At 43.3% G+C, this 17,818-nt stretch overlaps 1 long non-coding RNA gene across 1 annotated transcript; it reads right to left on the reverse strand.

The window, feature by feature from the left end:
• Positions 1-10,828: 10,828 nt before the first annotated feature.
• Positions 10,829-16,613, reverse strand: LOC120743294. The gene is made up of 3 exons (XR_005698143.1): positions 16,542-16,613; positions 12,111-12,218; positions 10,829-10,948 (listed from the first exon to the last, which is right to left on the reverse strand). It is a non-coding gene; the product is annotated as an uncharacterized LOC120743294 (long non-coding RNA).
• Between the last annotated feature and the right edge of the window lie 1,205 nt (positions 16,614-17,818).

Genomic DNA, 17,818 nt, shown 5'->3' on the forward strand with positions numbered 1-17,818 from the left:
CCACCCAGGTGTTGGTTGGTTGTTGGCACAGAGCTGCTGCAGTGACTCACAGCTGCTTTCATCCAGTTTAGATTCAATGGTGACTTTAAGCGTGTTTCATGTATGAAAGCCAATAAAGACAGAATGAGTGGTCAGAGGTGTCATAATGATATTCATGGTCAGATTTACTAACAGTTACAAAGCTGCTGTCTGAATTTACTAAAGAGCTGCAGGTCAGTCTGGGACTGAAACACGAGGAGCAAACTGGTGCCATGCTGCAGTCACAAACATGAGCTGATGGCTGATCTACCAGCAACGTGCTGCTTTCTATACAAACATGCAGCCAATCATGACTCTGTCAGAGCAGCCAATCAGAGGAAAGCAGCAGATGAGGGCGTGTGAGGCAGAGAGTGATGGAGCCACCAGAATAATCCACAGTAAGCTCAGGTTTCACTGATGAGTTTCTCTGTGGAAACAGATGAATGAGAGGAGGCTGAAGGAGGATCAATATGTTTGTGATATCAGGGAGAACTCTGCTGATAGAAGCTGCTGGGACTGTGTGAGGTCCTGAGGACTGAGACTCAGGTGGAGCTCAGGATTTATCAGAGGAGAGCTGCATGATTACAAACTGAACTGTGAGGATCAGCTGACTGTACATGAACATGATTCAGCATCAGATCTGATCACCTACACACTCTGATAACATCTCCCCCTCTCTGTGCAAATACATGAACACTGCTAGAAGCAACAAGCACATCAGGATCAATCACATTCTGATTGCTTTTTGTGTTACATTGAGAACAATCTGCAGTAAAGTGTGCGTCACACACCTGATTTATTTCAACACTTTCCTTTGAAAGTGAAACAAACACATATGAAATAATCCAGCCACAGAAACTGTCCACAGCTTTCAGTCTCCACATTTGAAGCTCTGCAGGAAACCCTGACAGCAGCTTTTTAGCTCCAAAGCAGGTTTAGCTCTGGTGCAGAGTGTTGGTGACTCTGCCCGTGGACACAGTTATTTCTGCAGGTGACCTTGTTACAGGTGCATTTGGAGGAGACTCAAAGCTTTGTGGCAGGGAGTTTACTGCAGACTGCAGCATGTTTAATAGCAAGCATGATGTGAGCCTGATGTGGCTGATAGCTGCTTCTAGCAGTCTTCATGTATGTGGAAGGAGAGGGGAGATGTTATCAGGACCAGTTGCTGATTGGACGTCTCAAAGCTGTGAGCGCAGCGCTGAAACTTTGTCCTGTAGCTCTTCACTCAGTCCTCACCCTGAGTGTTTAGAACCCAGCCCCACATATTCCTGCTCCTCAGGAATTCTGGGATTTGGAGGAAACACAGCTAAACTGACCTGAAGCTAAGGGGGAGGAGCCACAATACAAGCTGCATCCAGCCAATGGGTGCACTGTTGAGCCATGGATGTGCAGAGGGTCACATGTTTAGTCCCATTTGTAGAAATGTGTCCATAATGAAGACAAATGCAGTCACACAGCTCTGCAACAGCACAAATCACTTTGATGGAGTTTGTTTGTGCTGCTCTCAGATCTGTACAACACTGACATGTGTGTCAACATGCTGCAGACTCACAAAGATGTGCCGTGTTAGCTTCATGTGTCCATCTGACACTATATTATAGTGACTTGAAGAAATCCCTGCAGCATCAATGCAGAACAAACAGAGGCCACGTGTGGCACAGTTCCTGTAACGGGATGAATCCGTGGATGTGTCAGGATCTGACGCTGAATCATGTTGCTGTTCTTTTCCACATGGTGCAGGTCAGCTGTTCCACACAGATGTCAGCTTTCTAGAAGAGTTAGTCTGGAATAAAGCAGCTCTCCTCTGGACCAATCCTGCCTCCAGCTGAGCCGTCACACATTCACACACAGTCCCAGCAGTTTGTAGCACAGCAGTGATGCTTCTATCAGAAACATGCTGCTTCTCCTTCATCCTCCTCTCATTGATCTGAATCAGCTGTTTTCACAGAGAAACGCTGCACAAATCCTTCACTCCACTATTTCTGTCAGCAGAGGACTCGCTCTATCATGGCTGCTGCTCCTTTTTCACTCATTTGTGCTTTGAATCCAATCTGTTTCTCATCATCACCATGAACAGGCTGCTCATCAATCAGCACATTAGCTGTAGATCAGCTGCACACTGATGAAGATGCTCAGACAGACGGGCTGGGCACACAGAGGACTTTATGATCTGTTCTTCAATTCAGTCCAACATGGATCATTTCTGCTCACAGTCCAATCATCTCTGGAAACTTGTGCTTCCATGGCACAGCTGGGCTACTTCAACAAATAGCACTACACCTCTGGTTGTCAGCTTCACCATCGCTCTCCCCGTGGCTACAGTACAAGTGAGCTGACACATCCATCAGTGGAGGCTGTGGGCCAGTAAGGAGCAGCAGCTGCCTGCAACATGGGCTTTACATTGAAAACAGCCACAAGTCTGGGCCTAACCACGCCTTTGGACTTCTTCTTCATTCCAATGAGATTTACATTTCAGGGAGTTCCCCTGGAAAAAGAGCCATTTTGAAAGCTGTTTGCTGACTTCATCAATAATCTGCTTCAATCATCCAGATGAGAATCCTGAGAATGGAGCAGCCCTGATAGCAGCTCATAGGATCACAGTGTTTTTCATTCAGCTGGTTGATTTCACAGGTTAGGAGGTGAACAATCTAACTGTGCTCCTCCTTCCACCTTTGGACCACTCATTTAGTGACAGCCAGGATGTGACAATCAGCTGTGACACAGGAAAACATGAGGTGGGAAACTCTGGAGAAGATCTGCTTTTCTCTACAGGGAGGCTCGCACATCTAATCTGCTCACCATCACTCAACTCACTTCAACAACATGCTGACTCAGTCATTTCTGCACGTTTCCTCATGTTACAGCCCTGACTTCAGTTCAGCTGAGGAGGAGATGAGGGAGGAGAGAGCAGTGGTGGAGGAGGCAGATAAGGAAGAAGAGGAGGAGAAGATCCAAAGAGGAGGCAGGGGGAGAGGCTCAGGAAGAGTTAGATCAGAGACTTTGAGCCATCATGGACTCCCACTCCTTCCATCCAGCCCTGTGTGGATCAGCAGCTCCAAAATGTCTGCTCACTCATGTTCTTCCTGTCTGTGCTCTTCTTTCATTTCACTCATTATATATGAGCTGCTCCTAAATCACACTGCATATGGATTTTCTGTCCATCCACACTAATTCTCTTCATCCTCACCTGATTGTTTGGATGCTCTTTGACAGCACATTGAAAATCCTCACAGTGACTTCTATTGCCACACTGACTGGACACATACAAAGTTGAAGGCTTCATGTGTTTGGCACAAATAATACTTTGGTAGGTCTGAGTTGTGTTTTGAACCATCTCTCAGGACCAAAGTCTTTTTGCTTCCTTCAAAAAGAGCTGAAGGCTTTTTACCTCACAGTTTGTCCTGTGATATTATTGGATGATGGACTGTGGGAAACACAAATGTGCACTTCTTAATGGCTCATATGTGCTGTGAAAGAGCTCTTTGTGATCTTGAAGCTTTTCAATAGTTTTTCTTTGGCTGTTTGTAAAGTTTTCTGTGTGAACTCTCAGGAATCTGGAGCAGTCTAATAGAAGTCTACTGGGGTATAGAGGGAGGAGCTTCTGTCAGACTCTTTCTGATGAGGAACTGAAGCCGCTCTCATGGTCTCATCAAATCATCAGACTCTGCTGAGAACAACAGTCATGTGACCTCTCAGAACAAACAGCCTGTTAGTTTCCTGCTGCCTCCATCACTCACTTTCATTCACTCTCAATCACACCAACATGTTAAAGCAGAGCTATAGCTCACCTGGCTGAGCAGGTGGGCTGAAGGCAGGGCTTACTACAGGTGCCTGTGTGTCCCTCACTCTCTCCCCACTTTCCTGTCTACTCTCTGCACCTATATAATAAAGGCAAACATGCCTCCAATAGAAACCTTTGCAAACACAAAGTCCCACAGCAGCCCCGTGTTCTCCGGCTAAAATGAGAGTTTTTGTCAGTGGAGTCTGGTGGCTTTAACCACACAAACATTACAGCTGCGCTCAAATATCACAAAGAGCTGTGACAGCAGAGAAACACATGAGCATCCTCCAAATATCATCTAGAAATAGAAATGTGTCCACTGTGGGACGTGTGAGGCTGACATTAATATGTCTTAAAGTGGGAGATGAAGAAATGACTCCAGGGCCCAAATCATGGAGACAAACATCAATCCACACTTCACTTTGTTTCCTGTCTCTAAAGTGGGAATATTTCAGTGTGATGAACAAACGGCCTCCAACAAATGAAGCTGATTTCCTTTTCCTGTCTTTTCTCCAGCGGCCTCAGCTTCTTCCTCTTTCCCCTGTCTTCTTCTGCAGACGCTCCTCTGTAGCTTCAAGCTGTTTCTCTTTACAAGGAGAGCTACAAACCTTTGCATCCAGCCACAAACACCCCATGGGCTCCTCTGGATCATCACACTCAGCATTTTCACAATAAAAGCCTCGTATTTATGGCTGTTCCACCCTGACATGTGACAACATCCAAATGACTGGATCAAAGTGTTTGAATGATCTCAGCAGCTTTAAAACTATTGATATTTATACATTTACATTGATTTGGACTAAACTAACAAAACTATTGATTTGATCCAAACTCACATCATGCCAGAGGCTTTTATTTTGAAGGTAGGATCATTTTAATGGTCTTCTTAGTTCATTTAAACACACAGTTGCTCCGCCTGACATTTTGGGCTTTTAGATCAAAACATCAAAGAATTTATTTTATTTGAATGAACTGAAAATAGATTCAAACTAAAAGCTTTTAGAGAATAAACTCCTACATGACCTCTGACCTTTGACCTGTATCTACAGCACTGACCTCTGACCTTTGACCTCTGACTTTCAGCTCCACCTTTCTCTTCAGCAGGATGTTTCCCTCCCTGCTGTAGACGGTGCAGGTGTAGGTCCAGTTGTCTCCATCTGTGGGGTGTTTCAGGGTCAGACTGAGGTCTCCAGTTTTCAGCAGGTCTTCATTCATCTTCGTTCGGTCTCTGTAAAACTGGTCCTGTTCTTCAGGCTGGTCAGAGCCGTTCTCATACACGTGGACCTTCCTGTAGTCCTTCCACTCCACTTTAGCATCTTCAGGCAGGTGAAGTGTGGTGTTGAAGGGCAGCTGGACAGACTCCACCCCTGAATCCACCTCCACCTGGGGGACTGAGAGGACAACAAAGCACAACATGAGCTTGGATGGAGACATTTGTGTTGACTCTAACAGGCTGAATGCTGCTGCTTCACTGGGAGCTCACTGTTAGATAGAAAGTGGTCAGTGTGAAGAGGAGACGCAGCAGAAAGATGAAGACTGACAGGAAGAAAGCAGTGAACAGACTGTTGGAGCTGCTGTTAGTGGGACAGGACTTTATTCAGTCTCTGAGGACCAGATTTGACTTGATGAAGCAGAGAAACACAGTCTGAGTGTTTCTGTCACACTCACTTCATCACACAGCTCAGTTTGACAACATGTGGAAGAATTTGATAGAAGCCTTCCTTTAGTAAAAGCACCAAGAAAACACCATGAAAACACCTCACTACACACTAAACTGCAGTACTGGCAAATTGTACATAAAGTATGAAAAGTCAAAGTACTTATTGTGCAGAAAAATGTTCCCATCAGTGTCTGTGGATCAATATTACTGCTGCACATGTTTAAGGCTGAGCTCATTTCAAATCCTTTCTATTGTGTTGAATCTGCAGTAATGCATCATATTCTATAAAATCATATGTTTGTAGTGGCTGTCCTGTGAGGACCACGTCTCTCTAAACAAACAGCTGTTAATGAGCTCACAAACACAGGCCTACAGCTGGATTTGAAAAAGTCCATTCAATAGAAAATCAACAGTCACAGCTGGATTCAAAGGCTTGAGCTCTGTGTGACATGGTTACCTGTCAGCATCTACAGGGGGATTCAAATATGAAGGAAACATGAAGGTGGTGCATTAGAAAAACTGCTGCTTTCAAGCAGAGCAACAAACTGTTTGAACTGATCCAACTTTATTCACACAGACAAAGATTTGTGCATCAGCTGCTGTAACATTTGTAATGAGCATTAATATTAATAAGTGTGAGTGAACAGAGCTGCTGCAGCAGTGAAACTCTCACTGACTGATGTCACGTGAGGCCTTGTTGGCTCGTTGTTAGTTCGCTGCACTGAAACAGGAAAATCCAGCTGTTAGTCATAATGTTTGTGTTTGTAAAGCACTTTATAACTGAGGACAGTGTGGAGGAGAGTCTGTGTGAGTCAGCTGCACCAGTGCTTCATGCTTTGGTCTTTGTAACATCAAGTCGTCCCTGTAGACTGCTTTTAGTTTCAGTGTCCTTATTTTGCCCTCAGTTATTGGTTCTCACTGTCTCCAGATCAGGTTCAAACACAGAGGAGATCAGGGCTTTGCAGCTGCTCCTAAACTGTGGAACAAAGACCCACGCAACATTAGAGACCTTCAACACCCTCCATCCTCTTCCTCTTCTCCTTATCCCAGCTAACACAGAGAGACACTCACAGCACACAGAGAGGAGTGTGGGGGGAAAGGCCCCACTCAGGTGGTGGAAATGACCTCAGGAACTTGTTGCTGTGAGGCAACAATGATCAGCACCACCATGCTGTTTGTTTCACTCTAAATCTCTCAGCTTGAAAATAATTGGTTGTTATTGGTAGAAGTTATCAAATGAAATGAAAATGATGAACAGACTTAATAACAGGACTTCAAGAAGCTCAAACCTGGAACTTTGGTTTGTTACTGGATTAAATGAAGACATTACCTGACCTGACATCTGATCCTCTGTTTTAGTAAACCCATCTTTGCTCTACTCAGCAGTTTAGTTCTTTTATTGTTTGAATCAAAGCCTCAGGTGGGATGATGTCACTTCCTGTCAGCAGAGGAAGCAGTTGTTGTTGACGGTCGCTTTGCAGCCACAAACTCTGCACAAGCAAGAATAAAGAGCGTAGAAGACTTCAAATCCTTCCTGTCTCAGTGTTTTTATCAGCTGATGCTCTAAAATGTTCAGAGCTGAAGCTCCGCCCACGTGGTTGCTTAGTTACACATACACAAGTACATGATTGGACCTTAAATACAATCAGACATGACAGCACAGCTCTAACACAGCACTGTTTTTAAGCTGTTTCAAATATGACAAATAATATTGACAGATTGAGTCCACAGATGTGTTTGATGTGTTTAATCAGTCACAGCACCAGTGTCCCTCACAGCTGTGGATGTGTTCAGCTCCTGCTGCTGGGGTCAGTTTATATACAAACATGTGTTTATTCTAAATGTTACAATACTTTCAGTTTGCTTTTATTAAGTTTACAGTTTAAAAAGTGAACTTTAGCCTTAATGAGCTGAAGCTGCAACATTGAATGAAACCAAACATGTCTGATGTTATTTTCCTGTTGTTGGATATTAAATCACTTTATTACTGAATGACTGTTTCTGTCTGATGACATCACAGTCCACACTTCCTGTTACACATCTGAGTCACTTTAGTATTTTCCACTCAGATGATGTCATTTTAATGAAAGCGCTCTTCGTCCTATCTAATCACAGTCCCAGTCTGAACCATATACTATCCACACAGCTGCTTACTGCTTCATATTATGTGGAGCACTGAAAGCAGCCTTTCTGTCGAGCTACTGGGAATCTACAAAACCATTAAAGAGGACAAAATGATTCTGTCTGTAGTCGCAGCATCAGGTTAGTGAAATAAACTAAAGCACTAAAAGAATCAAACTGAGTCAACAGATTGAATTGAATGTTTCTTTCTTCTTTGAGTGACCAGCCCTGATCATGTGACCCACAGGTACAAGTTATTATGAAGAGATACCAGAAAGCCTGTCGCCAAGACAACCAAGTATGACAGTGTGAACAACACAACCCTGTCACACAGCAGCATCACTGTGAGCTCCAGCATGTGCATTTAAAACACTATATTTATGAAGTTATGCTTCTATCTTACTGTCTGTGAAATGTTCTGTGGAAATGACACGTCCACACTTTTTAATGGGCCCACAGTAACCAGAGATCATTAAAGCTGCACTAAGGAAACAAAGAGGCAAAGACTTATAGTGTTATATCCAAGTTTGCTCTGTGACATTCATTTTGTAACACAGCTTGTAAAACTGTTGCAGCTTCATGTCACTTGCACATGGATCCTTGTAAGAAAGCTCATTGAAATGACTGAACAGGGCACGCTTGTTCTGATGTGCTGGGATTTGACCACAGCCTCCTCCAGGGTTCACTGACAATGGTCCAAAGAAGAGAAGCTGTCCAGTGAGCAGCAGCTCTGTGTGAAAATACCTGGTTGGTGTGGATGTTTCTAGCAGGAGAAGCAAATCTGACATCATCTCAAAGCAGTTCTTCAAACATGAAAATCACTTCACTGGATTCAAATCCACCAAGTCTGGATCCAATAGAGCAGCTGTGGCTGTGGTGGAAGTGGATATTTGCATCATGATGTGGAGATGACACGTGTGCAGTAACTGTGTGACACTATCATGTTAACATGGTGAAAATGTGTCCTTGTTAAAACGATACTACAAAGAATGAAGCAGCTCTGAAGGAAAAAGGGCTCCAGCCCATCACTAACAAGGTGGACCTAATGAAGTGGCCAGGAAGTGTGGTAGTAATGGCTTGTTTGTAAAAGCCAAAAATCAAACACATGATTTTAGCTCTGTACGTTCCACTTTTTGGGTCTCAGATGATAAAGAAGCAGATTTATTTACATCTATAACTGCTTATTCAGCTCCTGGTGGTGGGAGGTGGATTCAGGCCGACGTTCATCAAACCTAAATGAATTATTTGTCCTAACAGTAAGAGGCCACATGTATTAATGAGTGCTGGAAACCTCCATGTGTGTCTGCACAGGTGGAGATCACTGGAGAAGCTGAAAGCTTTGGTGCTTTTCTACTAGTTGGGACGACTCTGTGAAAATCTGCTGACAGTCTGAGAAGTTTTTGGACTCTTGCTCACAAAGTAAAAGACATTTTACAAAGTGAACAGAAAAGAAACTTGTTCTGAGTGTGAGTGTTGTTGTGGATGCTGATGGATTGTTTCATGTTCTTCTGTTTCAAGTTGAATGAACAGCTCGTCTCCATGTTTATAAGCTCACATGATGCCTGTGCTCTCCACAGTTTGATCGTACGGATCAAAGTATCAGTGTGATTATCACTGTGTTCATTTCATAGGTAACATGTAAAGACAGCTGAACAGTGAAACGTCCATCATGCAGAAAATGACTGAAGCAGAACTTACTCAGTAATGACTTCGGCTGCTACGATACTGAAAATGATTCACAGACAATTTGCATCTTTCCTATAAAATACCTGAAGTTCAACCAGATTAAGACTCCATGATACGGCCCACAGCACAGGAAGTACAGGGTACTTGTTTCATTGTTTCCTGCAGAAACCTGACTTCGGTGTCCAAGTCCACCATAAACAGAAGACAGCATGAAAGTAAATACAGAGGGTTCACTGCAAAGTGAAAGCCACTCATCACCCTCAAGAATACAAAGGCTTGATTGGCCTATAAAAGAAAAAAGTATGGAGAAGGTGTGGAACAGCTCATGATACAAAGTATACTGCATCACCTGTAACACTGCGTGATGGTTTGGGCATGCACTGCCAGTGGCACTGGGACAATGCTGATTAGTGACGATGTGACACATGATCGAAGCAGCCGAATTAAATCTGAGGTGTTCAGAGACATACTGGCTGCTCAAATCCAGCTAAATGCAGTCACACTGATTGGGCTGCGTTTCAAAGTACAGATAGATTATGACCCAAAGCATACAGCCAAAGCAACCCAGAAGTTTATTTAATCAAAGTAGAATAGTAGTAGGAAACTCTTGAATGGCCAAGTCAGTCACCTGATCTTATCCCAACTGAGCATTTTACTTGTTGAAGACTTGACTTCAGGTGATGTCCATGAGTTCAAGACTTCAGTTAATTAATTTGTCTAATTACTTTTGAGCCCCTGAGATGAAGGCATCATGTTAAAAATGTTTTAGTTCTTCACATTTTCATGGAATCTTTTTGTTCAACCCACAGAATTAAAGTTGAAAGTCTGCACTTCAGCTGCATGTGATTTGTTTAGTTGTCAAACAATATTAGTTGTTAAAATACACACATTCCAAAATCCAATTTGTTTTAGTGGGTGTAGACAGGGGGAACCTGAAGAACTGAAGGTGAACCCATTTTATGTAAAATCCTCTATTCCTGGTGTTTCTGTCATATCATATTATTCAAAATTATTCAAGGCAGATCCAAATAAAATTTCTGTCTTAAGAGGTGAAAGCAGATTATAGATGTGAATTATTTCCTCTCAGCTGCACGTGTAGCTTGTAATGGAAAATATTTGATGCTTCTCTACTAAGTTTTCAGCTATCAAAGCAATTTCTTACTTCATGCCTTATTCATCCATTCACACACACATTCATGCAAACACTTTTGTCTAAGCATAAGTGATTCCTATCACTCACATCTATTTGATCTGGCTAAAAGTTCTTTCATATACAGAGAACAAGGCCCAGCTGTCACAGTGGCATCACTCAACATAAATGCAAGGAGATTTAAACAATCGCTGACCTGTATCTACAGCACTGACCTCTGACTTTCAGCTCCACCTTTCTCTTCAGCAGGATGTTTCCCTTCCTGCTGTAGACGGTGCAGGTGTAGATTCCAGCCTCTGTGGGGTGTTTCAGGGTCAGACTGAGGTCTCCAGTTTTCAGCAGGTCTTTATTCATCTTCGTTCGGCTCTGTAATCCTGGTGCTGTTCTTCAGGCTGGTCAGAGCCGTTCTCATACACGTGCACCTTCATGTCACTCTTCTTCCACTCCACTTTAGCATCACGAGGTAGGTGAGCTGTAGTTTTGCAAAGTAGATAGACCGTCTCCACCCCTGAATCTGCCATCACCTGGGGGACTGAGGGGACAACAAAGCACAGCATCAGCATTTTTTTTTAAGTGAAAACATGTTTGACTGGTTCCAGTAAGACTCATCACTCAACTTAAGCTCAGTCACACATCTCCCTCTCTTCCATTCAGTTAAACTGAATAGAAGGAGGAGGAGTGGCAGCTGTAATTCCCTCCAGCTCATCAATAAACCAAAGACCAAGACACAGTGATAATTCATTTGAAGGGCTGACTCTGAGATGTTGGACATTAACTTGAAAACTCAACAACAAATAAAACGATTTTTTCTATTGTCCACCTGGCCTGGTCACAGTCCACAGGCCTGGCCTGAGCACACAGCATCATCAAGGCCCACAGCCACCCAGCACATCAGCTGTTCTCCTTGTTACCATCTGGCAGACGTTACAGGTTCTGTCTGCTCGGACTACAAGACTCAAGAACAGTTTTTACCACCAAGCCATACGACACCTCAACCACAAGACTTAAACACACACAACACAGCACTCAGAAGCTACCCTGCAGCTTCACAAGTACTCTGTATAATCTGCACTGGTCACTCCACTTTATTGTTATTGATATTTATATTTAAAAGTGCAATACTGTAATTTTCTGCTGCTCATTCCTGTGCAATATCCCATCTGCCCTCCTGTCATATTTCTTTTCAAGATTTTCTTATTTAATCACTAGTGTACATATATTATATTTATAGATACATATATATTTAGTCATCTTTTCTCTTTTACCACGTCTCTCTAATATTTTGCTCTTTACTATTTTTCTATTTATTATTTTTTTATTTTATTATATTTTCTTCTACTGTATCATGCTGCTGAGTGACTGCTGCTCGTCAAACACATTTCATTGCAATGTTGACTCTGTGCTAACTTGCATATGACAAATAAAAACTGAAACTGGTCAACTGGTTTGATTTCTCAACATTTTAATTTAATTAAAATGTTCAGTTCAATTCGGTTGAATTTTATTCATACAGCGCCAAATCACAACTGCAGTTGTGTTAAAGAGCTTTGTATTGTAACGTAGACCCCACAATAACACAAAGAAAACAAAGATCCCAACAATCATATGACCCCCATGAGCAAGAGCTTTGGTGAAACATGGGGAAGTAACTGTGTGAACAGGAGTTAAAACCACACACACACACACACTCATACCTTTGTTGAGTAATCTCCTCACATATACTGAAAGACCCACAATGACAGCAAGTGCAACAAGCAGGAAGGCCAGGAGGACCGAGGCCTCAGCTGGGAACATGTACGGCTCTGTAACAAAGAATGAAGTCAACAGGATCAATTATTTGAAATCCACAACCAAACTGAAAGAGCAGTGAGGACAACATCAGACTGAGAAAAGAACAGGAAACTAACTGAGTGATGACAAAGGTCACAAAGGTCATGTCTCATCAGGACTAAAAAGACAGAAAGTGACCACAGAAGTGACCGAGCTCCAGCTATTTGTGGGCTCAGTCCACTCAAAAGGACTCAATCCAGCCATTTACATATAATCCAGTGGAAGAAGCATAAAACACAAGCACTTTTTTAATGTCTAACTTGAGGGGAAAGCCTGTAGCCCACCTCCAAAACTCTGTACCTGCATACTGTCACGTGTCTTAATGTGAACTCTAAGATAAAAGATAAAAACAAAACAAAAACTGAGAGTATGATGGTAAACATGCTGCAAAATGTGAGAAATGCTCACTTGTAAAAATGCTTCGCACACTGTTTCAGTTTCCAGAGTTACTGAGAACATTCAGAAATGTGCAGATTGATATTTACACAAATATACTGAGAGCTGCAAACTTGTAATTCAAATTTTGTTCATATTTATTTAATTTTATTTACTTACAACAACAACTCTGATTAAAACCTCTCAGATCTGTGAATATAACGGCTTCACTGGACTCTTTAGAGTCACTAATTTACAAATTGATGCACTGACTTATACCACACTATATGGTAACTTGCAGAGTGGAGGGAAGGGTGGAGAAGCTGGAAGTAGAGCTCAACCAATTAGAAAGCAGTAGACTGAGCACTCTGTCCTCTGTCTGATAACGGTCCTAGCTAACTAGCTCTCAGCACAGATACACTGATCAGTGTGCTGCCCTGACGTTAGCGTGGATATTATGCCACACATTCAGTCCTGCAGTGTGTTCTCACCCAGTTTGTCCCACTGTGGGCGTAAAAGAGGACTGTTAGATTTACCCATGTTTATTATGCTAATAGGAAACTGTACCAAGCAGTTCCTGTCGTCTCATTAGGAGTCCCAACATTGTCAGACATTCATATAAGCAAGAGGGCACCTTCCAAACTACTGAGGACAAAATGGACCAGGCTGCTGCATCATTCCTCACTTTGATTCTCAGGGTCACTTTGTATTCATCCCTCTGTAGTTGATCATTTTCATTTCATTGACGTGTGTGGTATCTTTTTGTTCCTCACACATTAACCTGTCCATATCAATCCCAATATCCACATGATTTTTTCCCATTGATATCTGCTGAATTTTCAAAGCGTTCCTTTAATTTTTTTGAGAAGTGTATTTCATAAAGTTACTTGTGAATTAAAAACATGACCTGTGGGGTTGTATTTAGATGCATGCGGGGTTATCGGGACCAATATAACCAAGTTATCCTGATTTATCTGATATTTCTGAGTTCATATGTAAATCAAAGCCTGCCACATGTCATCTCGACCCTATGCCTTCAGGACTTGTGAAATCCTGCCTCTCTTCCTTGCTATCTTTTACTCTTCACTCACCACCGGCATCGTTCCCTCCTTATGCTGTAGTGCCCAGGACCCACTACAGTTTGCATACAAGGCGGGTGTCGGAGTGGAGGATGCCATCCTGTACCTCCTACACAGAGCCCACTCACACCTGGATGGGGGAAAAGGCACGGTCAGGATCCTGTTTCTTGACTTTTCCAGTGCCTTTAATACCATCCGGCCCTGTATGCTTCAAGGAAAAAACATGAACAGGATGGAGGTGGACCCCTGCCTGGTGGCCTGGAATCTCCGACTACCTCACCGACAGACCACAGTACGTCAGGCTGAAGGACATCACGTCTGACACTGTGGTCAGCAGCACAGGAGCACCACAGGGAACTGTGCTGTCCCCTCTGCTCTTCACCCTGTACACCTCTGACTTCTGCTACAACTCTGAATTATGCCATATTCAGAAGTTTGCAGATGACAAAGCCATCATGGGGTGTATCTGGGTGATCAGGAAGAGGAGTACAGAAGTCTGGTGAGGAACTTTGTCGCATGGAGTCACCACAAACCACCTGCAACTCAACACTTCAAAGACTAAGGAACTGGTTGTGGACTCTGGGAGGTCCAGAGCAGGTCCACTGCCGTTCAGATAGAGGGGGGAGGAGGCGGAGGTGGTCAACAAGTACAAGTACCTCGGGCTGTGGGTGGACAATAAACTGGACTGGTCATGCAACACAGAGCACCTGTATAAAAAAGCCCAAAGCCGACTGTACTTCCTCAGGAGGCTGAGGTCTTTTAACATCTGCAGGAAGCTCTGAGGAGTTTTACCAGTCGGTTGTTGCTGAGTACTTTTCTATGCTGTGGTGTGCTGGGGGAGCAGCACAGCAAAGAAGGACTCATCCAGGCTGGAGAGAAAACTGATCAGGAAGGCTGGCTCTGTGGTCGGCATGAAGCTGGACACTCTGGTGACAGTGGCAGAGAAAAGGACATTAAAGAAACTGCTGGACATTATGGACAATGCTGGGCATCCTCTGCACACGGCCATTAACAATCCAGAGGAGTCTGTTCAGTGACAGGTTGCTTCTCCCCAAGACAAGAACTAACAGACTTAAAAACTCCTTTGTCCCACCCGCCATCAAACTTGTTTAACTCCTCTCTGGAGGGGAGAGGGAGGGAGACAGGAGGACAAAGGAGGGGGAAACAAACTGCGTTGTAGGTGCTTTTCTACCCTGTGCAATATTGTTTTTTGTTTTTGTTTTGTCTTTTTTCTATATTTGACTGTTGTAATAACCACTGTGCAATATACTCACTCAAATGAGCAATCCTAGTTATCCATATTGTATATTCTGTATCTGTATATGTGTACATGTGTATATAACTTATTTCGGTGCTTTGCTACTGGAAAACTGACATTTCCCAGAGGAACCCACCGAGGGATTAATAAAGTTCTCATCTTATTCAAGAGTGCTTCAGTCACTCCTTCACTGAAAAAACCCTTCCTTAGACCCTAACAACTTTAACAACCTCCGTCCAATTTCTAATCTACCCTTCATCGCTAAAATAATCAACAAAGTAGTTGCAGCTCCACTTCATTCACACCTGGTTAATAATAACATCTAGGAGAGACTTCAGTCTGGTTTTTGTATCAGTACAGAAACTGCTTTACTTAAAGTCACTAACGATCTTCTAATCGGAGCTGACTCTGGTCTTCTCAACATCCTCGTCCTTTTGGATCTGACCTCAGCATGCGACACCATCTCTCACTCTGTCCTTCTAAGCAGACTTTCCCCTCTCTGCGTCACTGACACACCCCTCGCCTGGTTTCAATCATATCTCCTTGACCGCTCCCAGTTTATTCACCTTAAATCATTCCGGTCTCATCTATTCCCGGTCAATTCTGGTGTACCCCAGGATTCATTCTTAGGCCAACTTCTGTTCATAATTTACATCCTCCATCTTGGTACCATTTTCTGTAAATTTGATCTTTAATTTCACAGTTTTGCTGATGACACCCAGTTAGATCTCTCCTGCAGGCCTGATTCCTCCCTCCCAGAATGCCTATCTGACTTAAAACCTGGTTCAGCTCTAATTTCCTTAAGCTTAATGAGGATGAAAATGAAATCCTCCTTATTGGCGCTAAATTCACTATCCTATATGTCACATCAATAATCTGACCTGTTCTGCCTTTTTTCCATCTACGCAACATTAACAGATTACGTCCTTCTCTTTCCACCCTGTCTGCATCCATTCCTGCTCATAGTCTCGTTACCTCCTGTATTGAACTGCAGTTCTCTCTTGCATGGTCTCCCCCATAAATCCCTCCATAAGCTTCATACTGGTTCAGAACTCTGCTGCCGCATTATCACCAGGACCCTCCTACCAGCACATCACCCCTGTTCTCAGGAACTTCACTGGCTCCCTGTTGAAACTCCGGATAGTTGTACAAACTTCTTCTGCTCACCTTCAAGGCCCTTCATAACCTTGCTCCTCCTCACCTTCTCTGACCTGTTAAGCACTATCACTTTAATCTTCTATCCAGCTTGCTGTCCCTCCTTTCCGCCTCAACACCATGGGAAGCGAGCTTTCAGCTGCTCTGCTGCCAGGCTGTGGAGCTCTCTACCCCCAGATATAAGAAACATCGGTTCTCTTTCCCAGTTTAAATCTCAACTCAAAACCCATCTGTTCAAATCTGCATATTTACTGTGTGAACCTATTGTTTGTTTATTTTACCTTGTGCTTTGTTTTCTTATTTTTCTTATTGTCATTGTTCTATTATGTGTTTTATTTATTGTTAAGTGTCCTTGGGTGTCTTGAAAGGCGTTTTAAAATAAAATGTATTATTATTATTATTATTAAGTATTGGAGTGTGCTGCTGACCTTTGACCTGCAGCTGAACATCTGTCAGTCTGGGTTCTTCTCCCCTCACTCTGATGGTGCAGGTGTAGTTGCGCTGTCAAAGATGTGGGGTTTCCTCAGAGTGAGGCTGAAGTCTCCAGTCTGCAGAGCGTCAGTCTTCATGGATGTTCGGTCTCTGTAACGCTGGTTTTGATCTGTCCGCTCGTCCTCTTCCTGCTGACGCTGGTGGACGGTTGGAGGATTGAGGTCGTAGCGGCTCCACACCACTGTGGAGGGTCCAGATACAAACGGGATGTGACAGGGCAGCGGGACTGACTCCGCCCCCTCGTACACCTCCAGGGTGAAGACTTGGTGGGACACTGTGAGGACACAGACACATGAATCAGCTGTGTGCAGGTCACATGACTAAATAGAGACCATTTGTATAGATTTTGTCAGCATAAGAATCACGAGGGAACAATACCGAGTAAACTGTCTTAAACATAACTGCAGGAAAATATAATTATTGAAGAGTTACTGAATATCTGATTGTTCACTTTGTTCTGCCTTTATAAATTATGCTGGATTACACTTTAAACACCATTTGTTTCTGCATCAGCTACACTAGACCAGCACCGAATCAAGGTTAGAATTGAACCACGAGGACTTCAAGCACCTCTGGAATAGATACAATAGAATACAATAGAACAGAAAAGAGCATCAGTTCCAGGGATGCTCAGTTGTGTGTTAAATTTAAATAAAAACAGAACGTAAAGATTGATAAAGCCAAAAGTTTCTCATAGTAGAAAAAATATTTGAAAAAAATATATAAAATGTTTATATTTTATGTTATAGGAAATATGAAAAATATTTACTCAGTTTGAAATCGAGGGCAGCAACACGTCTCCTCTGACCTGTATCTACAGCAGCTTTTAGGGTGTGTTACTGACCTTTGACCTGCAGCTCTACTGCTGCCAGTGTCCGTTCATTTCCATGCAGTGATGGTGCAGGTGTAGGTGCCGCTGTCAGAGGTGATGGGGTTCCTCAGAGTGAGGCTGAAGTCTCCAGTCCTCAGAGAGTCCGTCTTTCATGGACGTTCTTCTCCTGTAACGCTGGTTTTGGTCCCTCAGTTCATCTCCTGCCAGGTTACGCTCGTGGACGATTGGAGGACGAGGTCACGTGGCGTGTCCACATTAGAGTTGGACGTGTAGTTACAGAGGTGTCCTGACAGAGCAGCAGGACAGACTCCACCCCTCATACACCTCCAGAGCGAGGCATGCTGGGAAACTGAGGACACAGAGACAGAAACATGAACTCTG

This window comes from Simochromis diagramma, unplaced genomic scaffold (assembly GCF_900408965.1).
Source record: "Simochromis diagramma unplaced genomic scaffold, fSimDia1.1 OVJJ01000424.1, whole genome shotgun sequence".
Lineage (NCBI taxonomy): Eukaryota > Metazoa > Chordata > Actinopteri > Cichliformes > Cichlidae > Simochromis > Simochromis diagramma.